Here is a 27,957-nt window from a genome sequence, read left to right on the forward strand (position 1 = left end):
ATTAATATATATATATGTTGCCCTTGCTGCTGTATCATCATATGCTATATCATTAATATATATATATATATCATTAATATATATATATATATATATATAATATATATTATATTATATATAATATATATTAAAGATACCAAGCAATTTTAAACTTGGTTTTACTCCATTTTTCCCAAGTAAGCAAACAGACACAAATGTCAAGTTTGCGCCTGCAAGTGATACAAGACAAGCTGATCCTACAGGTAGTGCAATATATAATATAATATAATATATATTACATATATTAATGATATAACACATGATACAAGGGCAATTAATATATTAATATATATTATAAATTCTGAATATTTTTACGTATTAATATTGCTTGTTAGTTTTTGTTTTCATACACGCAGTGTCTGCACTTGTGATGTGCTCGTTATGAAAATATTATGTTAGAAGTAATATGTAAAGAAGTAAAAATATTGAAGTACTTACTTAATTGATTATTTGTATTATTTATAAGAAAGTTTGTTGTATTTTTTAATGTTGAATTTTGTGTTTATGAAAGACTTTCTTCAGCGCTAGTGGATACAGCGAGTCAGCCATATTTTTACAATGCGTAGTTTCTGACGTTGTTGAAGTGCGCATGCTCCCGGAGTGAACTTGATATTTGATTGACAGCTGACAAGAAAAGCGTTGCGTATCCAAGTTACAGTGGTAAACAAGAGAGCGTTCGGAAAGTTTTATAAACTGGCCGAGGAATATTCAAGTTGGGAGGAACTTGATTTTTTGTGTGCGGCAGTCAAAAGGAAATTTCATATTGTATTCCGAAAAAGGAATAGTGGAAATAATATGTTTCAAGAAGGAATAAGTACAGAAGAAAAAGGAAATCTTGAAACTAAGTTTTTATAAACTGGCCGAGGAATATTCAAGTTGGGAGGAACTTGATATTTTTTGTGTGCGGCAGTTAAAAGGAAATTTCATATTGTATTCCGAAAAAGGAATAGTGGAAATAATATGTTTCAAGAAGGAATAAGTAAAGAAAAGGGAAATCTTGAAACTAAGTTTTTATAAACTGGCCGAGGAATATTCAAGTTGGGAGGAACTTGATTTTTTGTGTGCGGCAGTTAAAGGAAATTTTATATTGTATTCCGAAAAGGGAATAGTGGAATTAATATGTTTCAAGAAGGAATAAGTAAAGAAGAAGGAAATCTTGAAACTAAGTTTTTATAAACTGGCCGAAGATATATTCAAGTAGGAAGGAACTTGAATTTTTTGTGTGCGGCAGTCAAAAGGAAATTTCATATTGTATTCCGAAAAAGGAATAGTGGAAATAATATGTTTCAAGAAGGAATAAGTACAGAAGAAAAAGGAAATCTTGAAACTAAGTTTTTATAAACTGGCCAAGATATATTCAAGTAGGAAGGAACTTGATTTTTGTTTTGTGTGAGGCAGTAAAAAAGAATTTTTAAAGGGATCTTGAAAAGAGCCTTAACAGGAAGAGAATAAGACTATGAAAATTTTTTTTGTGATTGTAAAGAAAAAGTGTTTTGTCTTAAGAGTAAGTTTGTATTTTTTTAATAAGGCCTTGGATCCATATAATCTGTATTTGTAGTTATGTATATACACATATAAATATATATACACATATATATATACATACATTTTATTTATAATACACATTATAAATAAAAAATGGCGCAGCCTATAAAGGATAAATCATTAAATATTAACAATGGCGCAGTCGCCTACAGGATAAATAAATTCATTAAATATTAACATATCTATATATTAATATAATATATATTAATATATATTATATATATATCTATATATTAATATAATATATATATATATTATATATCTATATATTAATATATATATATATATATATATATATATATATATATTAATGATATTGTTATAGAAGAAGATATTGTTATAAATGATAATGATAATGATTAATGATATTGTTATAAAGAAGAACAGGTCATGATACAAGGGCAACATTCAGTTGTTTGCAGATGATATAAAGTGGAGAAGGGTTATGAAAAATAATCCTGATGTAAAATTACTTTTGATACACTGGTGCTGTAGGCAAGAGTGGGGATGTCCCTTCAATATTGTCTCTACTGTGCACAGATTTGGTCTCTGGCTTTATGGTGGATGAAGAAATGTTAGAAAAGGTTCAAAGGTGGATAAAAACTAAGATAATTTCAGGAATGTGAGCTGTTAACTAAGAAAATATGTCGACAATTATAAGGGTTTGGACCCTAGAGATGGGATGAAGTGTATTACATTAGTGGAAATGTGCTGCAAGAAGTGCAGAATTTGGGGGTAATTGTGAATAGAGAATTGAAGTTCAAGATATACGTGGCAAAAATAGTGAAGATGACAAAGGATTACAAGAATAATGAAAAGAACATTAGTGACAATGAGGTAATCATGTAACTATATAAGGCACTGATTCATTTTGACAACTGTGCTACAGATTTGGTCTCCTGGCTTTATGGTGGATGAAGAAATATTAGAAAAGGTTAAAAGACGGATAAAACTAAGATAATTTCAGGACTGGCTTTATGTAACTATGAAAACAGATTAAATGATTGTGAGTTACAGCATCAGTCAGAGAGTCAGAACACAGAAGGAATATAACAGAGATGTGTAGGTTGATGAGAGAGTTTTATAGGGTAGATACAGGAGAAAGTTTTCAGTACATGAAAGAAAGAAGAACAGGTCATCTGTGGAGATTAAACAGGAGTTCAATTATTATTATTCGTGACACCTCCAAGGAGTCCGAAGACTCACATTAACAAGAGAGAAAAATATTTTTTTCTCATGTCAAGTGGCGAGTTAGTAGCAGTAAGTTTAAGAGATGTCTGACTGGTACTGTATAAGTGAGATGCATTATCCCTGAAAATTATTCATGTTGTTTAAGATTCTGTGTAAAGATTATACAAATAAGCTGATGTCATGTGGTAGTGGGCCTCTCACAAAGAATTTTGGACAGCATGGAGATGCTAGCATAGTAATAATAATAATGGTACAGAAATACATGGAATCCACAGGAAGAAATAGATTATTTATATGAAGAGATGTTCGTCAAGTGATAATACACGAAAAGTAGTGCAGTAGATTTATAATGGATATATTTTTTGCTTGGAAAGAGAAAGAAATATATGTACAATAACAAATGGGAAAGTATCTGCAATACAGATTTTCATATAATGGAATTTATTTGGTAATATCGTCCAATATAGGTACGAAGTACATTTCTCCGAAATGAACAATCTGTGCAAAAAACATTCCCCTATTATTTTCAAAATATAAACGTATTATGGCATACCTGTGGGACTGTTTGATTTTGGGCACAACAATATTTGCACCTAAAAAGCAGTCTAATTTTAAAATAAAAAAAGTTTACGAACTAATTATAAGTGTTTACAAACCTCAGATTTTCAGATGATGTAGTAGAACTAAAGATATAAAATTATGATCTTTACAATTATTAAACCATCAGCAAGCAAAATTTTCAAATGATGTAGTAGAACTAAAGATATAAGATTATGATCTTTACAATTATTAAACCATCAGCAAGCAAAATATCCTAGTAAATTGACACACCCACCATAATACTACCAGCATGGTATCTGTTTACACTATAATAAAACAGAAACTGACCAGATGTCGCTATGTCACATGTAAGACGCCTAGTAAATAAATTTTAATGAAATTGACACAAATATTTCGTATCGAAACTAACAGTACATCAAATAAGCAGATTAAAAGAGACAGAATTCACTGAAAATCCGACAATACGTTAAACCAATAACAGAGTGTGCCGCCGGCTAGAAGGATCATATCTGTTATTATTATTGTTATTATTATTATTATTTAATAGTTACGGAAAATAGCTACGGAACATCTAAGAGACACTGTAATAGAACTAAGCCAAAAAATCGGCTCTCCCATTGAATCAAGAGATATCCAGTCAGTGCATCGGTTACCACAAAAAAGGAAAAGAGAAAATAATACCCGTCCTTCTCCCGTCGTAGTGCGACTCACCAACAGCCTAACAAAAACTACACTTATAAAAGCTAGCAGGATTAAAAATCCACTAGTAAAGGATCTGAAAGGAGACCATGACAATACCGCAATATACTTGTCTGAATACCTTACGCCATATTATAAGAAAATATTCTACCAAGCAAGGAAAGTAAAAACAGAAAACAATTACCAGTTTATATGGATAAGAGTCAGCAAAATATTCCTTAGAAAGACACAAGACGCAAAACCAATCGAAATAAAATCCGTAGATGACCTCAACAGGCTGTCACATTGAAAGGAATATTGACAACTCGTAAAGAAGGAACAGCACACCAACCAACATGAATGCAGAGCATCAAACTGACGTAATCACCCCGGAACATGATAATTGTCACATTCTGAAATCAATAACAGAATGGAAACAACTGACAATCCCCAAAAAAGGACTCTCTATTCTCCACATCAACATCAGAAGCATTCAAAAATACTGGCTGACCCTGCAAGCTTATCTGAAGGAAGATATAGACGAAATAGACATTTTAATACTGAGTGAAGTATCTACGACAAACGAAGAGGCATCCTCCTACCAAATGCCACACTTCCAACAACACAAACACTGCAGACAAACAAAACGAGGCGGTGATATAATAATATTTACCAAACATAAACTAGAAGTAACAGAAATAAACTATAAATTAGAATACGCAGAAAACATATGGATCGAAATTAAAAACATCAAACAAGAAAATTCTCTGATAATTGATCATATAAATATAAGGGCCCATCCAAACAGCCACACAGCAGCCGTCATAACATGCAAACTAGCAGACCATTATTTCACAGCATTTTGTTACACACTGAACCAGAACCCGTAAAAATCACTGAGACTACAAAACAGTATCATATCATTGTAAACGAAGCAATAGTGAACGATGAAATCAGAAAAACAGACTGGATGCAGATAGCATCTTTAGACTCTGCTGAAGCTGTATATAATAATCTTAAACTTGCATTTAACAAAATATATAACAAAGTATTAACAAAAATAAAAATACGCCCCCAAACGAAACAAAATCCATGGATAACAGACAACATACTAACAGACATACAAAGAAAAGATGCCCTATGGAAACAACTTAAGAAGTCGCCGAACAATATCGCTTTAAAAGCTGACTACAAAAGAAAACGGAATCTCCTAACAACCCAGATTAGAACGGCCAAAAGAAACTATTATAGCAACAAATTAACAACAGCTCAGAATGACATAAAGGAAACCTGGCACCTGAATAATGAAATGCTGGACAATTTACACAGAACCACTGCCTCAGAAACAATAAAACACAGCTTTACCTGCTATCCCAAATCCCTCAAACAGTTGCAAACAACTTAAATCAGCACTTCGTGAACTCTGTCCAAAAGCTACAAGAAACAACCTTTCCTCACACATACGAACATTCTCCACTAGGTCCACGAGCAACCCAGTCGATGTGGTACCCCACAGTAACAAAAGAAGAACTATCACTGGCAATTCAACAAATTAATCCTAACAAAGGACCGGGGATAGACGGAATCAGACCAAAAGACATCAAGAAACACTCAACCGACCTACTTCCAGTTATACAAAAACTGTTAAATAAAATCTTCGAAACGGGACACATACCTGAAACACTGAAGACTGCATTAATCACACCCATACACAAACAGGGAAAAAGAAACATAATAAGTAATTACAGACCTATCACCACGCTGCCTGTAATCAACCAAATCATGGAGCGCATTGTACATCAGAAACTTTCCACATACGTTGAAAAATTTCAAATCATACCCAAAACACAATATGGCTTTCAAAAAAATAAAGGAACAGCAACACTCCTGGAAGATTTCACAGATCTAATAAACGCTGCATTGGATAAAAACAGAATAACATTAGTGGTATTTATTGACCTAACAAAAGCATTTGACACACTAACACATAAAACCTTGTTAACGAAACTTACCCATATCGGAATTGGAGGTCGTCTACTCCAGTGGTTTAAAGCATACACGAAAAACAGAAAGCACATCACACGTATAGGATCAGCACACAGCAAAGAGGTACATGTAACCTGTGGAGTACCGCAAGGAGCTGTCCTATCTCCCATTCTATTTAACATATACACACACACAACATAAGCCAACTCTCCCTAAAAAAGTAAAATCTTCCAGTATGCAGACGACACGGCCATAGTATCCATTCACAACAATGCAAATATCCCTTACACAAATATGCAACACGACATCAATCAAATCACTAACTGGTTAACCGAAAACGGCATATATATAAACCCTGGAAAAACAAAACTAATAATATCCAAAAACCCCCAAACCCTGCCCATAGAAAGTAAATATCTCACTATCAAACATTCATCCTCCTATACACAAAGTGCAGAACCTAAAATCACAACCAACACACAGGTGAAAACAACACGCTATCTTGGACTTCACTTCGATGCTGATCAAAGTTGGAATAGCCATACAAACTACCTACATACCAAGCTTAGGATAATAGCAAGCAAACTATACAGATTAAAAGACATTGCCCCAACCCACATAAAAATACTAATCTATAAAGCATTATGTGAAAACATTTTAAGATATGCAATCACATCATACGCATTCTGCGCAGACTACAGACTTAACAGGCTACAATGGTTGCAAGATAAAATGATAAAACTGATATTCTGGGAACAACCCACTCTTATGCAGGAAGCACGGACAAAACACAAAATATTTAAGGTGAAACACCTATGCCACTACACAGTCATGTTAAAACACTACTACAGCCCAACATATAGAGTAACCAGAACAACATATCAAATAACAAGACAACAGTCAACAAACTACATAACATATAAGTACAACAATCATCACGGCAAACCACCCGAAACTTCTACGTACCTGACATGATAAACAAACTGCCGTTCGACAACAGAAACCTAGGAACATACAGAGAGCTGAAACAGGCACTATATAAATATTATAGCGAGAATGAAAATTAGAATAATTCCTGTTTCTCTCTCCTCCACCACACATGCACACACACACAAACCTATGACAACCCCCCATCTCAAAAACTATCACCACAAGAACACAAAGAAACAAACACACCATGTCTAAATCCAACCCTATTTGCACAAAAAAAAAAAAAAGAAAAAAGGAAAAAAAAGTTAAACTGTAATAGCAGTCGAAGTCTTCCAAGCACGTATCAACAAACAGTAAAATCAGCACCTGGCTTGTGACCAGTATAGGAACACAACCATAAAACCACCACCCTCTGTCATCTATTATCTTCCACAGATAAGCTCAGCTAAGCTTCAAGGACGAAAATTACTAACTTGCAAGTATCTGTTATACACACTTGTATTGCGTTATAAATATTATATATATATAATTACTACAGCAACTATGTATGCAATTCATCTGAGACATAAAAAAATAATAATAAATAAATAAAATAACTAAATAATAATAATAATATTAATAATAATTATTATTATTATTATTATTATTATATAAAACGCAGGTGAGTCCTATAATTTAAACTCTTTAAGTATACTAATAGAAAACGGTCTAGTGACTATAAAAGCCAGCTTAGTAGATCTTGTGCAAGAACTCTTTAAGAAACAGAACGAACAAATAACAAAAAAATCTAGCGAATATGAAGATTTAGTAAAACATAATAATTCAGCAGTTATAGAAGTGTTGCAAACGGTAAAAGACATTAAAATGAGCATTAACGCACTAAAAGACAGGCAAGACAATTTAATGAAAGAGACATCCGAACTCCGTCAAGAACTTCATTCTCTAAAACTACAATACGAACGTTTAAATCAGCAACAACATAAAAAAGATCTTGTCATAAACGGTCTTCCTGAAACTGCACCTACAGAAAACCTCAGAGACGTGGTTTTAAAATTAGGCCATGTAAATGGTATCCCCCTACAGCTTAACGACATTCAGACCGTAAATCGGATTCCTAGGAAGAGCAAAAACCAAGGCTTCCCACGACCTGCACCAGTCATAATTCGTCTTAAGAGCAAGTCCACAAAAGACAATCTCATAAAAGCCAGCAGGCAGAAAAAACCAGTTGCCAAGGACTTGAACGCACAGCAAGACAATACACCAATCTTCCTATCCAAATATTTAACACCATTCAACCAGAATCTGTTGTACCAAACAAGAAAAGCAAAAATGGAAAAAATTACCAATTTTTGTGGACCATAGATGCCAAGATATTCATAAGGAAGTCACAAACTTCAAAGCCGATACAAATTAAAAGCACAGAAGACATAGAAAGGCTGCCGCTGTAAAGAAAAAAGCCTCCTAAATAGTTCAAAAAGAAGCCCACTTTAATAAAAGAACGTGAACCATCAAGACAGATGTAATAACACAGGATATATCGGCAATTTCACTTTGATCCGACCTTTCAGATCATTCATTTGACCTCCCAAAGATCTGCCTACTTCCAACACAGCAACCAAATCAATAACAAATATATGTACAGTATATATAACCAGTATCACCCTCAGATAAGCTAATTACAAAGCTTCGAGGGTGCAGTTGAGTTACATCCCAGTAGAAGTATTTATCTAACATTATTCACTTAACATTCTGTAATGAATTCTAGTAGTAAACAGAAAATGTGATAGTAATACTTCAGTTATATATTTAAGTTTAAAATTATATATTTAATTTACAATTTAAATTTAAAAAAATTATTATTATGTGAACTGCAACATAAGTAATATTGTTTAACTTGTGAGTCATTAATAATAAACTCGATTGCCATGATAAAAAAAAAAAAAAAAAAAAAAATTATTATTATTATTATTATTATTATTATTATTATTATTATTATTATTATGTATATTCTAAATTCAAAAATTCTGAATAATCCCTATTGTAAATATTGTAAATATTATTATTGTATGTAATTTATACTGAGATATAATTAAATGTTTAAAAAATTATTATTATTATTATTATTATTATTATTATTATTATTATTATTATTATTATTACGGGCAACTCCAGGGAGTCATTAGACTCATCGAGGGAGGCCCCAAATCATATTCATCACAACTATTCGACATTTATACAGTATCTATCATACCTCGCCTTAAACTCATTCACTGTCAGCATCCACCACAGACTCTGGGAGCACATTCCACTCATTCACCACTCTAAAAGTAAAGAACCCAGCTCTAACACCTTTACTAACCACACTTTTGCCCAGTTTCCATGGATGTCCCCTAGTCCTCGCCTGTGGATCCTCTCTACCTCCTCCCCATCAAGAAGAAACCTAGGTGACCAAATCTGGGCACAGTAGTGGAGATGGGGTCTTATCATGGCTCGATACAGAGGAACAATAACCTGCTTGTCTCTGCTTGTCAACGTATTCTTCAGCAACCAAGTGATTTGATTAGCTGATTTGGCCACTTTTGCAATGTGCCCCCTAAACTTCAACTCCTTATCCACCAACACTCCTAAATCTTGTGCCTCATCAATTTCCTGGAGAGTTCCACCAATGTAGTAAACTGCTGTTAATCTTTTCACCCCAAATTGTATAACCTTACATTTTGCCACATTAAATTGACATCCATTCTCCTTAGCTCAGACCTCTAGTCTATCTAAATCATCTTGCAAAATTTTAACGTCATCTGCATTCACTATTGCCCTACCCAACTTTGCATCATCTGCAAACAAATGAACTGTTCCTCTCAGATCCTTTCCTATATCATTAACGAACAAATTAAACAGCAGTGGTCCAAGAACAGATCCTTGTGGCACACCACTAGTCACAGGCCGTCTTGTGGACTCTACTCCTGAATAAACCACTCTCTGATATCTCTCCATCAACCACCCTCCTATCCATCTCACCAACCCTATATCCATCCCCATATGATGCAATTTACTGATTAGAATTCCATGTGGTATCCTATCAAAGGCCTTAGCAAGGTCCAGTAGAATCACTGTAAACCCAGTACCCTTATCCAGTTCAGCCGTCACTGTGTTATAATACGTGAGCAAGTTACTGAGTCATGACCTACCCTTCACAAAACCATGCTGTCCCTGATACAGTGTCCCATTTTCTTCTATCCAATCTTGTATTTTCCTCTTGACTATTTTCTCCAAGACCTTGATAATGATTCCTGTTATGCTGATTGGCCGGTAATTTTCAATAGCAGCCTTATATCTACCTTTATGCAGCGGAACCATTTTCCCCTCTTTCCACCCCCTTGGGACTAACCCAGACCCGAGGCTCAAATTAAACAAAATGGTCAAGGGTACTGACAATTCTTTAGCCACTTAACGTACGACACGAGGTGGTATACCATCCAATCCCACAGATGTATTGACATTGAGGTTCTGTAATAGACTACTTACCTCTACTTCATTCATTGCAATTCCACTATAAGCTGTTGGTTCTTCCATTCCTGCAATGTCACCACCTAGATGATATACTCTTGCAAAGTGCTCGCTCAGTAATTCCACTATATCAACTGATTCGGTTACCTCCCTACCCTCAGCATTTTTTAAGATCATTCTACCATGAACATTTTTCCTTTTACTTGCAACATATTGAAAAAACTGTTTGGGATTCTCTTTAACCTGCATGGCCAATTTTCTTTCGTAATCTCCTTTTGCTTTTCTTACCACCCTTGTTACCATCCTGGCCTGAGCTTTATACTGTTCCTGTGCCTGATGGTCACCTTTCACCTTAAATTCCCTCCACAATTGTTTCTTTTTTTACAGCTCAAGCTTAATAGTGTTATTCATTCATTTAACCCCTACTTGATTTATTATTCGGACTCTTGGTATACAGTCAACCATTACCTCCTGCAAACACTTCTTAACCACCTCCCATGCACTATCAACATCCAGCCCTTGCAATTTTACATGCCATGGCACTGAGCCAAGCACACACCTAAGCTTGTCATACTTTCCAGCCCAGTAATTCCACATGTACCCTGTCTTAATTGTAAATTCGACTCCTTTAGCCACCTCCCAAGTCATGACCTTATGGTCACTCTCACCAATTGGTGGCAACATGGTCATGTTCGTTACAGCCACATTCTCAGTTGCAATTACTAGGTCAAGCACTCTCTTTCCCCTGTTATTTCCCACTACATGCTGCCGCACATAGTTGTCCCTTAATAACCACATAAAATCCAATTCCTTCCTCCCATGTGCCCTCTCCTCTTTCCAGTCAATGTTACCATAATTGAAATCACCTATAATAATTACCCTCCTTCCACTCATTTCTTCTATTTGCCTATGCATACTATCTCCACCATCTATTCCATCACCTGGTCTATAGCAGAACCCAATTGTATATTTTTTTCTGCTAGATTCTATCTCACACCAAACAGCCTCAAATGTGCTCTTTTCTCTATCCTGCAGTTCAACTTCTATACTCCTTGGCTGCAACTCATCAGCTATCATCAATAACACTCCTCCCCCTTTTTATTCACCCTGCCACTCCTGATCACGCTATACCCATTGCATTCAATCCCACTAGCTTTATCATTTTCTGTCAGCCATGTTTCACTAATACCAACAACCTGTGGCCTGGAAGTGCCAACCAAGGCCAAAAACTCTTCCTTCCTGTTCCTGATACTCCTGGCATCAGTGTACATTAATTGCAGAAGCCCATTTGTCCCATCCCTATTTTGATACCTTATACTAACTATCCCATTCTGATTTGTTGTCCTTCGTACTTGCTCGAGCAGAATATACTCATTCATACACTCAGCTGCCTCCCTAAAGTCTCCATATCCACCCCCCCTTAATAAATCTAGTTTCCCTGAGTCTGTACATCCACTTCCACATCATTCATCAACACTTTTTCAAGCCTCCGTACACCAACTCCATTCAAATGTAACCCATCCATCTTATATATGTCCTTTCGCCCATCGAACTCATTCCACAAATTCACAAATTCCACACCACTCTCCATGCATAACCCACGCATAAAGTCATTTCCAATTATGGCCCTCTTTCTAAACACTTGTCATACCGCGGTAAAATACTGACTATCCTTACTCTCTCACTCTTCTCTTTTGCTACCTCAAGTAATTCCCTCACATCCTCTATCATTTCCATTTTGTCCTCTTTCAAATCATTTGTTCCTGCCACGATTATCATCTCTTTCACCCTCTGTTTTTGCCCTCGAATAGATTCGCTGACGTCCTTTATGTTCGCACCCGTCTGGTACGACTTCGTTAAACTCTCACCTATCGCACCTCTCAATAGCGAATCCGCACAGCACTCGCTCCTTCATTTTATTGACATTCACGAACATTCTGTTATTTGTCGTCACAGACTTTCGCCGGTTATTAGTCGGTACGTTCAGCACACATTTTTCAATACGCTCCAGTTGCCTTTTTGCTCTGTGTATCGCTCCATTCAAACGCACAATTTCACTACTCGCATTTATCTTACCATTTTCATTATCAATCAAACCATCCGTTCGTTCTGTATTTCTACCTTCATTTACACTTTCAACGACGCCTATCACACCTATCTGGCACTACCACGCAATTCTCTATCACACCGTCATTTTCTGCATTCTGACTATCGTTAACGATATCACTCTTGCCACCCGAAACACGCTTGTGATCCTCATTCTCCTAACACTTTCTGCAGATATTAACTCCACTATTGCCCTCTAACCAGACTCCCACCGCTCTTCGCAAAGCATACATCTCACACACATTGCACAAATTCGTTTACATCAAATCTCTTAAACAAACATGGCGACCTGTCCGCCATTTTTTTCTTTATCGGTGCCATATGTACGCTATCTTATCTTAAAAATAATACTTAAAATAACAGAAAACACACCAAAAATTGCACAGACACACCAAGAAACAAAAAGCAAACAATACTACTTAAAATTCTAGTCGGACTGTTCGATTATTATTATTATTATTATTATTATTATTTTATTCACATAATTGATACACATTCAAAACAAAATATCTTTTGCACAATAATTTGACTGATGATGCTGATCAATTCAAATTCTGCCCAAGAATCTAAGCATAGTCTGTCAGGTTGCGTCAAATAATGTTTTTTTTTTTTTTTAGATCATATGGGTCACTTCGTTGATGTTTATATCTTGTAAATAGTTGGATAGCTTTTTTGAAATTGCGCCAAGTGCAGCGTTAACTATTGGGATGACTTTGGTGTGTTTAAGCCACACCCGGCCAACCCTGATTGCCAGATATCGATATTTAATATTTTTCCCCCGGTTCTTTGTTGTTGACGTTCTTATCACTGGGTACAGCGATGTCAATAATCCAAATCTGTCGATTTTCGATTTTTGTGACGTAAAGGCTATTGTGTGTTCTTCCGAAAGTCGATCAGTTTGTATTCTAAAGTCCCAAAGAATTTTCATTTCCATTTCTGTCTTTATTTTATGCTTCCACTAGTTACTAGAAGCAGGAAGACCATATTTTTTGCATGCATGTTAATGAATTATTTTGACCACTCGATCATGCTGGTATTTATAATCAGTTTGAACTATTTTCTTACAGGCATTGAGTAGATGTTCTACAGTCTCATCTTTCTGATCGCATAATATGCATTTGTTGTTATTACTGATGTTCAGAATTTAGTACTGATGTCCCCTGCAAATTTTTTGACACGGTACGACTGTAAGCTGTCTCTGAAGCTTGTCATAATATAAGGTAAGGTAACGTGGACACCTAACTTATGCATAGGTCTTCTGAACTTATTGCTAGATCAAATACTCTCACACCATGAGTCCATCATCTGTATGCTATTTCAAGTAATTATCTCTTAGAAGATGTATGAATTCTATTTGCTTTTTTGCCATGTGATCTTTTCTCTTTCAAATCGGTATCACCACAGTTTATATACCCATAATAATCACTCCTACTGCACTCATTGCACTAATTTGCTGATGCATATATTCTACATCACCCCTTGTACCACCTGGCCTATAACAGCAACCAACTGTATATTTGGCTATCATCAGCGGCTCTCTTTCCCCGTCTATCTTCTCTATCCTCTCTGAAAATACTGTACTCATCACATTCAATTCCACTAACCACAACTTCTACAGACAGCAAAATTACACTAATGCCTATAAGTTTTAGCAAAGATTGCGCTGACTAATGCTAAAAACTCTTCCCTTTTATTTCGAATGCTTCTTGCATAAGTAAAAAAAAAATTGAAGATTCCCCTTAGTTCTTATATCTCCTTTACAACTGACGTACATTCTACTAATTTCAGTATTCACAATAACCCAATACCGATTTATATCCTCTCTGTTCTTCACATTCTACAAAGTACATTCTTGTTTAATCATTATTTCTAAAGGTATAAGCAAAGAAAGTTTTTGCATGAAGAATTTTCAAGTCTGGACTTCATATTAATTGCCTTATTATTCAATAAGGCAAAGCATACATTCTTTTGGACATGTATAATGAAAGGGAGGGCGACTACCTAGACTGGTTTCGACCTTTATTGAGGTCTCATCAGAGAATGAGACCAGAAGAGATATCAAGTTAATTTAAAGCTGGAGCCATGCATTGGTGTCCAAAGGTTAAGGAGACAAATACATTTAACCTGTATATAAAAATAGGAAGAAAAGGTTTGTGACTACAAACAAAATGTGGACATATATTACATATGTCCACATATTAATAAATTACATTACACAAAAAAGTGTTATAAATTTAGTACAAATTATATTGTACTAAATTTCAAGTTACAAATTTCCTAAGGAATTAAAATGCAGTGCTTACAGAAAACTATGCAGAGGGAATATATCCATTGGGAACTGGGATGCAGCTCTCACAACGTCGTACTCTGCTTAGCACCAACTGATTCAAAAGTTCTTCAAACAATCTGGCCCACTTCTTCAGAGCAAGGCCTTAGTTTCTTTTCTCGAGAGGAATTTAGTACAGCAATGCACCTCCCTATTAGGATCCAAAAGTGTTCTATGTGGATGAGATCTATGAAACGTGCTGGCCACTGGATTCGATTAATATCCTCGATCTCCCCAAATATCTGTACTGCTCGTGTAGATGTGGTCCAGAAAAAATGAATTCTTCACCTACAGCACCACGGAACAATCAAACATGAAGTTGAAGAACTTCGTTGCAGTATCGTTCACCAGCCGCAGTCCGTTTTTCCAGCACTTGTAACTCGGTGTTTCCAGTAACCATAATGCCTCCGCACATCATGTCCTATTATCCCTTTCAAGAACATTCTCACAATTGTAAGCAGTATCACTTTCACGCCAGATCAAGTGTCGGGTAAAATCGGAGTAAAGGCTAAAACGACTCTCGTTATGTAAAGAATGCATTGGTCCATCTTGACCAAATTTTATGGATATTAAAGCACGTTTTCAGTGGTGTTGTAGCCATAAAATTTGGACAAGATCAAGGATTTAGTGGATAAAGGGATTTAGAACACCAGGCTTTCTAGGGTATACGCTACTAGTCGAAGAGGTCTTGCTAAAGTTTGTCGAGATATCTGCGTAACTGTGCTTGCAAGGTAAACTGCTGTGTTGACGTCTTTCGCGTTGATTAGGTCTTGCTTTTATAACAAAAAAAAACGTCCTCATGCTCTGTGGCAGAGCAAAAGCGACACTTTAGCAAATGTCTGGAAGACATCCCATGGGCTTGAAACGCTGCCTATAACCTGGATTCAATCCTATGTGTTCTTCCAAAGTCTCTGGCAATATCAATAATTTCGCGGTCTTTTGCAAGCTTTACGATAATTCTTCCCTGTGTGAAATCATCTAGTGATGTGTTTGAAACATTATATGACATCCTAGTTGCAACTTTATTCCTTCATGATAAGAGCATTAGCATTCTCAAGCACAATTCGCTTAGGGCAGCCTTCAGCCTTTTATCCTGTTGAGTGCTATCACGTGACCCCTTTGCGCGCAATTCGAAAATCTGAATGTATATCCGCTTTCTATTCAAAATTGTTAGTTACAAATTGCCACAAGCTGATTCGTATAAATTTGTTGGTCTAATCTTCAGAAATATTGCTCGTCCTTGGGTTTCAGACATTCGTGTCCCATATATACACATTAGGAAAGATGTGTGTTTTGTATTATAGAATACTAAGACACGATGAAATCATTAGAGTCTATATACAAGTTAATTAAAATTTCATATTAGTATTTTAACTTGCCTCCGGTTGGAGATAAGGAGTAGCTGCATTACTTCATCGGACACTTTTAACATGATACGCGAAGCTTTCCACGATGAAGCAATATCGAGGGCAAGTGTTTTTCGCTGGCATGAAACTTTTAAGGAAGGAAGGCAAAATGTGCAAGATCTTGAAGGTGAGGGAAGAACTTCAATGTCCATCACAGAGACAATGATCAACACAGCAGCGATTATCATCAAGCACGTCAAAAGGAAGCATCCATTGCTGAAGAATGGCTTCTTATTGCACCACGATAATGCAAGGCCACATATTGCTGGTTGTGTAGTGGACTTTTTGCAGAAGAACAACACAGATATCCTACCACACCCTCCATACAGTCCTGATCTCGCACCGTGCGATTTCTGGCCATTTCCTCAACTCAAGAAACCACTAAGAGGCCGCTATTTCGAAAGCAACAAAGCAAAAGCTGCGGGGGCGGTTTTGAAAGAACTCTCAAAAAACGGACTCTCACATGTGTTTAAGAAGTGAATGCAACGTTGGGACAAATGCATCGAGTCTCACGGTAGTTACTTCGAAAAAGACCATGTATATGATGACGATTAAAGGTATGTTTTCTGTATAAATATAGTCTTATTACTTATTGAACAGCCTACGTATTTTGCTATGTTTTCAATTATTGTATATTGTTCTTTACATAACATGCACATGACACATACGACTTTCTGCTATCATATTGAAATTATTAATGAATTTAAAAGGTTTAATAACCAAGAGTTACTAAACTGTGCCTCCGTAGCTCAGTAGGTACAGACGGACCCCTTTTGTCGGAGAGACCTGGGTTCGATTCCTGTTCACGACGTCAGGAACCTTTATTTGGTCTCTTTCGACTAAAGAGTTATTCAGTATAATACGAAAGCAGAGGATTTTTTCACCCGAAAACTCGGATTTTTCGTGTTCCAGAACAGGCAAACCTTCCCCGTTAACATGCAAATGGTTTGCAACCATGAATACATTAACTATGAGTCAACCTACTAGATCAGATATGCCACTTGAAGAAGAGTAACTAGGAGAACAGAAGCAGAATTGTCAATTTTACATATATTTTTAAAGCAGAAACGAAAATATATACTATCAACAAAAAAATTATCAAAGCTTTTGTATTGTTGTTTTAGTATTGTAGACAGCTGTAGGTGTCCACCCGCGATCAGTCTTCGGACTCCTTGGAGGTGTTAGGAATAATAATAATAATAATAATTTCAGAATTAGATGAAACTTTATATTAACTTGGATACAGAAATGATTTCTTGACTTAGTGCACTTGTTTCATAGTATTTAGGCAAACATGACATGATAGAAAAACAATGGTACGTTAGCAGATCAGTCTCACAAACCAGAAAGACGTCAGCATGCAGAAGAAATATTAACATTAGTGTTGCAAAGTCAAATGAGAAGTGCTTACTCTAAATGTAATTTACGAGGGTGGTCTCAAAAGATTTCGGTCTAACAATGAAAAAATGGATTTATAATTTCAAAATTAATTTTATTTTTCAACATAATCACCCTTAAGACTAATACATTTATTCCAGCGATGCTTGCGCGCCATTATTCCATCGCTGTAGTGTTCTCAGTAATATCTGCAAAATACCCCTCTACAGCTGCAATCACCTCTTGATTCGAAGAAAAACGCTAACCAGCGAGGAAGAGTTTTAGTTTTGGGAAGAGATAGAAATCAGAGGGAGCCAAATCTGGAGAATAGAGTGAATGTTCCAACAATTCATAGTGCTGATCCCTTAATTTTCCCATTTCCAAAACACCTTTGTGGGCAGGTGCATTGTCGTGAAGAAAGATGATTTTTTCCTTCTGCAAACCGGATCTTTTCTCACGAATTATTTCATCTAGTTTGGTTAAAAGATCGGAATAATATTCCCCGATTATTTTTTTACCCTTTTCAAGATAATTAAGAAAAAAAAATGCCTTTAGCATATCAAAACAGCGATGACACGACCTTTCCTGTTGATAGAACCGACTTTTTCTTCTTTGGCGCTGAACAACCGGCTTCAGTGCACTGTTTTGATTGCCGTTTCGATTCTGCTGTGTAATCGTGAATCCAAGTATCATCCATAATAATAAATTGACGCACAAAATCAGTTTTATTCTTGTTAAAATGGTACAAGCACTGTTCAGAGATTTTCATGCGAGTGCATTTTTGACCTGCTGTGAGCAAGCGCGGCACGCATCTTGCGCGAAGCTTTTTCATTTGCAATTCTTTATGGAAAAAATATCTTGCACGTTCTTTTGAAATGCCTATAGGCTCAGCAATTTCACACATTTTGACTCGCTGGTCATCCAATAATATATCGTGCATTTGATCAATGATTTCTGGTGTTATTACACTTTTTGGACGTCCCTCACGTGGATCATCTTCATTGCTAGTAAGGCCAAGTTTAAACTCGGCTGCCCATTTCTTAATCGTTGAAAACGAAGGCGAAGAGTGCCCATAAACGTTTATGAATTTCGAATGAATTTCTTTTGGCGTTAAAACTTCTTTTACAAAGAATTTTATAACCGCATGATACTCTATTTTATCCATTTCAAGGCATACAGACACCAACAGTTTTGCTTCAGACAGCTGTATAACAAAAGTACTTGATAGAATGACTTGCAGTTTCACATGGATGCTTATAACAGATGTGCCAACTTAGAAAAAAAATGTTGCTGATAGTTTGGCCATCTATATTCGAAGCCAAGAACTTTTTAACCACCCTCGTATATGAGATATTTACTCTGAATATGAGTGTTTTAACTCTGAATTTATTTCTGAAATTTTTACTCTGAATGTGATTAAAAGAATTATTTGCACGAAAACGCAAAGCACAGATAATATTTATTTATCTGTGCTTTGCGTTTTATCAGGCAAGATATTTGGGTCTGAAACTTAAAGACTATCTTTGGTGGCACAAAGTGTTGAAACAAAGTAGAATGCAAACGATGGATTTATTTGAAACAGAATGAGTCGCGTGATGTTTTATTTCCAGTAACACACACACACGCACGCACACACACACACACACACACACACACACACACACACACACACACACACACACACACACACACACACACACACACACACACACACACACACACACACACACACACACACACACACACACACACACACGTATAATTTATAATAATGTCATATTCTACAGATTGCCTGATAGATAAAGCATCCTGTTAGTTTCTTGAGACCTTATCACTTATTAAAATACCATTCTGGTTTTACTTACTACTATTCCAATATGACTTTGTTATATTTTTGATAACAATAGGCAGGTTATTCCGATTCAAGTTCGGGCGGTGAAGCAAGACTTCTGTATTTTCTTTAAATAATCGTTCAAATTTTATTGACAGCGATGTAATAGGCGTGTTTCCCACCAATGAATGTTGTGGTCTATGTCTATTTCTTGATGAGCCAATCCAGCATTATTGGATTTTCAGTGGTAAATTTATGATTGATGTTCTTGTATTCTCTTTTCTATTGAGCCTCCAGTTTGTCCGAAGTGGAATAGACGGCAGTCACAAGTAACTTGGTACACACCAGGGAGAGACATCGGAGTGCGTTTATCTTTTGAAAGAGGAGAAATAAGTTGATAGTTTCGTGATGGGCATAAAAGTAGCCACTAAATCATATTTCTTCAAAATTCTGGAAATAGGTTCTGAAGCGCCTGCAATGTATGGGATTGGAACTCGACGTACTGTTTCCTTGTTGTTTAAGTTATGTTTGTGAAGGTCAAACAGTTGTGTAGTCGTTTAGGAGAAGCCATTTAGTTTCATATATTATTTGATTGTAGAGAGTTATTCCTGTAAATGGGGAGTTGAACAATTAGTCTTAGCTGGTCGAATTAAATACTTTATGATTCCTGTCTTTTGAGAAGGATTATGTGCAGATTGGTGAAGAATATATCGTCCAGTGAAAGTTGGTTTCTATAAATTGATATCGTTGAAGTATCAATTTTAAAGTATCAAGTATTGAATAGTGAGCGGATGAGAGGAATGTATAAAAATGGTGATTTATTATCTCTTTCAATCTCCATGGTGAATTTGATACGAGAATGTAGTGTTTATAGTTGCTAAAAACGTCAGTCAAATTTCTTTATTGTGAGGCCGCACAGCAAAAATCTCGTCAATATTCCAAACCCAAAATGAAAGTTGAGGGTGTATGAATGAAAAAGGATGTCTTCTAGATGTTCTAAGTAAAAGTTGGCAAGAGCAGGGTAGAGTTGACTTCCCACTGCACTTTCCTGTTACTGATTATAGGATTTGTTTTGGCCAAGAAAGTATCCAGAATGCATTACAAAGTCGAATAGTTTCACTATATCTTCTGGGAATGTTTCAGAAAGTAGCTATAATATTCCTTGAGAGGTACGTTCGTAAATGGTGATTCTATATCGAAGCTCACCTTAAGATCAGTGGATTGTATGGAATCATTTTTCAGTTGGTCTAGGAAATTCCAGGATTTTTTTATAAACGAGCGAGATTTGCAGTATGTGATTTCAGAAGGTTTGCCAAATTTTTAGCAAAGAAACTCAAGAGCAATGGTATCGAAAAAATGAAACGTTTGGATTTATCGATTGTTCTCTTGAACAGTTTAAGCCTACGACAAAAGATCGGGAAAGGAACAGAAGGAGAAGTGCATGAATAGCAGATGTATCATTTCATTTGCAACATGTGCAGGCATCCCATCGTTGGATTTTCCTCTATGATTCGAATTGTGCCACTGGTTCTTAAAGCCGTGTACTATATTTGCTTTCATTACTTTCGTGCTGATTTCAAATGAGACACTGTTGAAAAAAATCAGCTGAAGCCTTTTATTCCCATATAGGGAGTAGGCGAGGCCGTTTTAACCCTATCTAACTTTTGGGGACTGAGTAGGAGTTCATTCTCCACTAGTAGCCATTCAGAAAAGTCCCCAAGGCTTTCTCTATATTAAGCATCCCACAGTGAGTTGACGCTCAACAAGTGTGGTCATCTTGTGCTCCTTAACCCTAACCGAATATTTTTAATTCTGAGTCTGAAATAGTGTGGGTTCTACGGTCGATTTTCTGGAGTTTCCGGGAAAAAAAACCCACTTGTCAGTGCTTGCAATCGACTAAATCCGGAACTGGTAGATAAAAGGCTTACAAAAAAGTTCCTCCAGTCGATGACTAGACTTGAACTTAAGTCTTTCTTCGACTGGTTTAGCACTGAGGAGTACAAGCATCACTTTCACTGAACTTCCATAATTATCACCTCTAGAGACACAATAATCCTCACCAAATTCTCCCATCATGTATTCAGAAATATTTCCATAATATTTCCATCTGTAATTACGATTGTTTGTTGGAACCCTGGGATTTTGGGATTGGAACCTTTTTTTATATAAGATCTATCAGCCTTTTTTGTTTGTGGATGTCCGATTCATGATCGGACAATGTTGGCAGAAGAGGAAATTATGTAGGTTTTGTCATCACTGATGGATTAAGAAGTGAAGTTAAATGAGATTACGGGATTTGAGTCCGGCATTTCAGAAGTGAATCGCACTTATCCTATTCCTCTAATGGGTAGAAGAAGACTGGCTATGCCGCCCTCACTTTCTCTAGCCTCAGACGAACTGGAAGTTTATTTGTAGGAATTGAAAATATCTTGTAGACTCATCTCTAGTATCTCAAAAGTCAATGAACAAAATTTGGAGAGATGTGAGAGGATTTTCAATACGTCAGGGATTTTTTTTCATATTCTAGCTTCATAGCGACGAAGGATTTAGGAGTTAAGCCGTAGTTAAGGTAGATATTTTAGATATATTTATGAAACATAAATATATGATGACTGCAAACTTTTTGCGATCTCGGCTGTGTGAATTATATATAGGCTGACCATACGTACCGTTTGGAACTGGACAGTACCGTTTTTTTTTTTCATATTTCTCGGCCGTCCCGTCGTTTCAATAAAAATGTCAATTTTGTCCTGTTTTTAATAAAAATTATGAATATACTTTCATGTTGGTCAATCATAAATTATTATTCGTAACCTATAATCGTATATCAATATCATGGATACCAGTAATTTGTATACCATGGAATCGCATTGTTCGATACTAAATATCAATATCTGCAGTGACTTTTCCAGAGAAAATATAAATATATATACTGTATATAAAAAAAAAATGCATGTTGGCAACACTTGCACGTCTCAAACGTGGCGTCTGTTTTGCTGTAGCTTTAGTTTTTTGTTTTGCCTGTATGCTAACCGGTGGCTTTGTTATACAATGCCGGTTGTTTAAATTTCATATTTTTTAAAGCTTTAAGTCTACCCTTGTAATGCCAACAAGGCGAAACTGCAGTTTTAATGACGATCTCCAGAAAGAATTCAAATTTATTAAAATGAACAAGCTGTGTAGTAATGGAACAAAAGTGGTATGCCAACATTGAAATGTCTATTTTTTCATTCCGCATGGAGGCAGAAGCGACATCAACCAACAACTGTATAGCCAGAAACATAAGGATGCTGAAAAGACTTCAGTTAAAAACATCAGCTCGTTTATGATGGAAGGTGATGGTGATAGTGAAACCGATAAAATTGCAGCAGGTGAAGCTCTTGTTGCTTAACACATTGTGCGTCAGGGCCAAAGTTTTCGCGCAAATGAATGTTTGTCGACATTGATTAATAAAATTTATGAACGAAAATTTTCTTCAGCACATCAAATCAGAAGCAACAGTTACCAACGTTTTATTAGCATACATATTGAGCAAAGTAATAAAAAACCTTACAGTCAGTTTAGATGCATCAAACAAAAAAAGGCAGCCAACTTTTTCCAGTCGTTGTGCCGCACTTTTTGCCAAATTGTGGTGTTCAAGACAAAATTATAGACTTTCTTTCCTTACCTGAAATACAGTCCTCCTCTACATCTACCTAACTTTTTGTATGAGTTCTGTCACTGAAGAATAATGGTAAGCTCAATATGTTTATTTAATAAAACGTTTTTATAGTCTTACGTTTTCATGAACACAGAATATTACATAACCCCCGTCCCGTTTTTGCCATCCCAATGTCCCGTTTTTCTCTTAAGGAAATATGGTCAGCCTAATTATATAGTACGTAAGATATGCTACACAGGAGTTTTGCCAAACATTGCAGAGATAGGGTGCATAGCACAGACATGCTGAAAACATTATTACTATTATGATAATTATTAAAAAGGCCCGAGTAGTCCTGTAGAAAAGACATTCCAATCCATAGTGTGAGTCCCTTTCAAACAAACACCGTTCTATGTTCCATTCTATTCGAATACATGAGGAAAAGTTTCATAGGCCTTTTTAGACGAGTTACTGAGTTAGCCAAACACTGACACAGAGAAGTAGGGTTTAATCTCCAGAAAACTCACATATCTCATCCCGTACCTCAAGAAAATCGACCTTAGAATTCACACTATTACAGATAATAATATAAAGTGTTGGAGTAAGAGATCAGGACCTATGACCAGTTGTCTGTGACACAACACCTTCTGGGACGCCTCCTTCTCTGATGACGATTAAACTCATTGAGGATCTTGGGCTAGATCAATCCTATTGGAGATAGCAATCTCCAAAAGTTAAGTAGGGCTGAATCGCCCTATTTGACTTTGGGAATTAAAAGGCATTAATGGATTTATTTACTTGCCGTATTTATTACTGATATTAAATGAAGAATAAGCGCAAATTCCTTCTGTAGCTTCCAATTTTAGAGTAAAAACTGGTTTTATTATTTATTTAATCTAAAAGTATTTTATTATTATTATGATACAGGCACTTCCATGGAGTCCTTAGAGTCATCGCGGGTCACACTCGTTTTTGGTGTTTGACAAAGTGGTTCCACTCAGTATGCTGAAATTGTTGTTATTGAACGGGCATCTCCATGGATCCAAAGAATCTTTGGCAGAAACCAACATCGAAGACCCTTAACAGGCAAAGCATTCACAACAGACTCTGGCAATCCATTTCATTCATTCACCACTCTCCAAGAGAAAAATCTAGTCCTGACGACCATGTTAACTACACACTTTCTCAATTTCCAGAAAAGTTGTCTTCTTCCTCTAACCAACTGCTGAAACATTTCCTCTGCATTACTACCATATAATCCTATAAGAAACTAAAGGTTTCTTTCATATTCCATCCCCATTTAGCTTTGCAGACAACTTTTGCAATCCACAAATCTTAATCTATCCTGATAAGGAGCATTCCACATACTACTCACCATTTGATTACTTCCTCCAGATCCTCTCCACCAATTCCTCACCCGAAAGAAACTCAGTTGACCAGTCATGAGCACAGTAATGTAGATATCTTCGTATCAAGGCTTTATAAAGAAAAATGATAACTTCTGCATATATCTGCTGTGTGTTCTTCAACCAATCAAATAATCCTGAGTGATATTGGCAACTTTAGCAATATGCATGCTGAGCTTTTACTCTTTATTTACTACTACCCAAAATATCTGGTTTTATCACTTTCTTAGAGTACAATTCCCTCAATGTGGTACACAGCTTATAATCTTTGTATCATCACAAAATGCATAACTTTATACTTTTCCATATTAAATTGATATCCATTATGTTAAGCCCATACTGTCATCCTAATGAAATCATCCTGCAAGATCGCTACATCGACTTCATTAGCTATTACTTTTCCCAAATTTTCATCATATCATCAGCAAACAACTGAATATCCCCCTTCAAATTATTTCCTATATCATTTATAAACAAATTAAACAGCACTGAGCCCTGTGTACTATACAGCTGCTTTCTCCTGGATTTTGTTCCAGCTTATACTTGTTTTTGCTTTCTGTCCATCAGTCATCCATATCACCAGATTCATATTCATCTCCATTTATTGCAGTTAGAATAACAGAGTTCCATGTAGTGTCCTGTCAAACACCATTGCAAAATACAGCAGTATCACTATGCAGTCATTCGCAATCATATCCAAGTCAGTTGTCATTCTATTATAAAAACTTGGTAGATTACTGAGGCATCACCAACCCATCACATAACCAGATTTCCTCTCATAGGAAATCTGGTTTTGGTATCATATTCTTAGCCGCTGATTCCTTAGTTCGCTTTTTAGCCAACTTTTTCCGAACTTTCCACCACTCTTGACATACTGATTGGCCTATAATTTGCTACCACAGACTCAGATCCTCCTTTATGTTTCTTCTTATTCTTCTTCGTGTAGCTTCCTCAGTGAGAGGGTGCAGCACCATGTCCTTACAGTTCTCTCTGTTGGTGGCTTTCCTTTCTTTTTGTTTCTGCATAGCCATGTGATCCTGTCCATGATCTTATATCTTCAAGCCATGTCCTTCTTTTTTTGCCTCTTGATCCTTTTCCCATAATTTTTCCTTTTAAAACTGTTAATATCCTCTGTCCTGCTGAACCTCTCATACATGTCCTGCCAATCTCATCTTTCTCTAGATCATTTCCTGTAATAAAGATCTCTGTGTTCTTATTCTCTGTAGGACATCTGTATTTGTCACATGTTCTGTCCATGGGATTCTCAGAGCTTTCCTGTAGCACCACATTTCAAAGGCCATTATCTGTTGCCTTACTCTCTTCTCGAATCTCCAGGTCTCACTTCCATATGTGAAAATTGGCCACACTAATGTTCTTATCATTCTTTTCTTTGTCTCGATACTCACAAAACTTCTGAATAGATCTTTATTTTTCCAGAATGCATCTTTAGCTATGGATGTTCTTATTTTTTTTTTCTTTATCTTGCTTTCCATCTGCAGTAAAGTAGGTGCCTAAATATTTGAATTCTGTTGTATGAACAATATGATTCATATTGAACTTTCAACAATTGAACTTTCCTGGCTCGGATCTGCTTTCTTTTGAGATTTTCATAAATTTGGTTTTTTTGCATTAATATCTAATCCAAATTCTTTACCTTCTTCAATTAGTAGCTGTAGTAATTTGATTAATTTGTTTCTGTTTTCTGCTATTAGAATGGTATCATCAGCATATCTAAGATTGTTTATTAGCATATCCTTTATGCTAATAAATTAATTTGCCCTCCTTCCACTTTCCTGGAACTCTGCCAGAGGTGACACATTAAACAGTTTGGTGGTGCCTTTGACTGCACATTCTTATAAAGCACGACCCAATATGTATGGTATACCCATGCATAATGATCACTGAGTAGCTCAACAATTTGGCGGTTATTGTACCTCTCTACAATCTGGAGTCAAATCATTCATCCTCCAACTTCCCACATATCGAAAAAACTCATTGGGAATGCCTTTCACCTGCTCGACTGAAGATGAATGTTCACCTACTGTCCGACCACAGATGCGAGAACCTTAGCTGGCACAGTGCCAAGAAGTGTCAATTCTTGTTGAAAGGAAGAAAGAAATAAGGCGATGTACGAATTCGTCACGAACACGCGAAATCATTATGCATAAAATTTTCGAAGTGTTCTACAAGTAAAATAGTTACCACTTCGAAAATTTTATGCATAATGATTTCGCGTGTTCGTGACGAATTCGTACATCGCCTTATTTCTTTCTTCCTTGTGATCTTAAGCTAGAATTTTCATAAAGGAAAAGCTAATTTTCCGATGTTTAATAATAAACCATTATCCCATGAAACGTGGTGATTACTCTATTACTGGAATGGATTTCCTTCTTCTGCTATGCTCAGAAGTGTCGAGGGGCCTCCCATTTTGGTCGAACAATGCTGTGAAACGTCTTCCTTTGCAGAACTTCATGACATGGTACTGCTTCAATCTACCTCTTAAGATCATAATCAGTTGCCTTGTAGTTCCACATATAACCCTTCTTAATTGAAATTTCGAAGTTTTGCTAACTTCCAAATCAAGCCCACATGATCATTTTCTCCAGTTGGAGGCCACTTTGGTTGGACAGGCCTTTTGATGCTATAACAAGATTCAAGATTAAATTGACATAAATGGATATCAATTTAATGTGATGGAGTGGACTTGGAGTACAAGTCCACTCCATCACATTCTGCTTCAAGTCATTATCTCTAAGTAGTGTATAATTTTCATTTAGTTCCTGCCATGTGAACTTTCCTCCTTCCAGTCTATGTCTCTGAAGTTGAATCCATCCATTTGTTCATTGGACTTCAACAGATTCCATATGGTCACTCAGATGCTCGGTGATGTGCAACACCAGTCATCGTCATGCGGTCCTGTTATATTCTTGTCTGGAGGCTTCAACTCTCTGAAGATTATTCACTCCAGACACACACGCACACCACGTTTATTCAGAAAAACAGCTAAATCCGAAATCTTCAGCTTTGTTCCAGTGGCAGTTGGCAGTGTTGCCAATTTATCTTTTTTGAAGCTAGATCTAGCTCCTTTTTTTCTTTCCTAGCTCCAAAAATTTTAATCTAGCACCTAGCTCGAAATCTAGCTCCTTCGCAGCTTGTTTCAGCTATTTTTACAACCTTCTCTTACAGAAATTGTTTTAAAAGTTTCCCAGATGATTGCATTTGAAAAAGAATTGTATTGTATGTTTGGTGCGAGTATCACACAGTTTTCAAACGCGTGATGACATTAGTCAGTCATGATGTCCAACAGTCTGTCGTTTTGCGGCTTTGAAGTTGAGTTTGCGGCATAGTGAAAGTGAGAAACAACTTGCTGCAGTTAGATATAAGGCTGTTCCTATTACAAATATGCTTGTGAAGAAGTCTTATGAGAC

At 36.1% G+C, this 27,957-nt stretch overlaps 1 protein-coding gene across 1 annotated transcript in view; it reads right to left on the reverse strand.

Annotated features, from left to right (window-relative positions):
• LOC150103723 (U4/U6 small nuclear ribonucleoprotein Prp4-like) overlaps positions 1-3,952 on the reverse strand; it is a 112,601-nt gene extending 108,649 nt beyond the window's left edge. The window contains exon 1 of the mRNA XM_090397062.1: positions 3,432-3,952. The gene's annotated coding sequence lies outside the window, so the exon portion shown is untranslated. The remainder of the gene's footprint in view (positions 1-3,431) is intronic.
• Between the last annotated feature and the right edge of the window lie 24,005 nt (positions 3,953-27,957).

This window comes from Typopeltis vanoorti, chromosome 8, assembly GCF_054136105.1.
Source record: "Typopeltis vanoorti isolate ZY-2024b chromosome 8, IOZ_Tvanoo_1.0, whole genome shotgun sequence".
Classification (NCBI taxonomy): domain Eukaryota; kingdom Metazoa; phylum Arthropoda; class Arachnida; order Uropygi; family Thelyphonidae; genus Typopeltis; species Typopeltis vanoorti.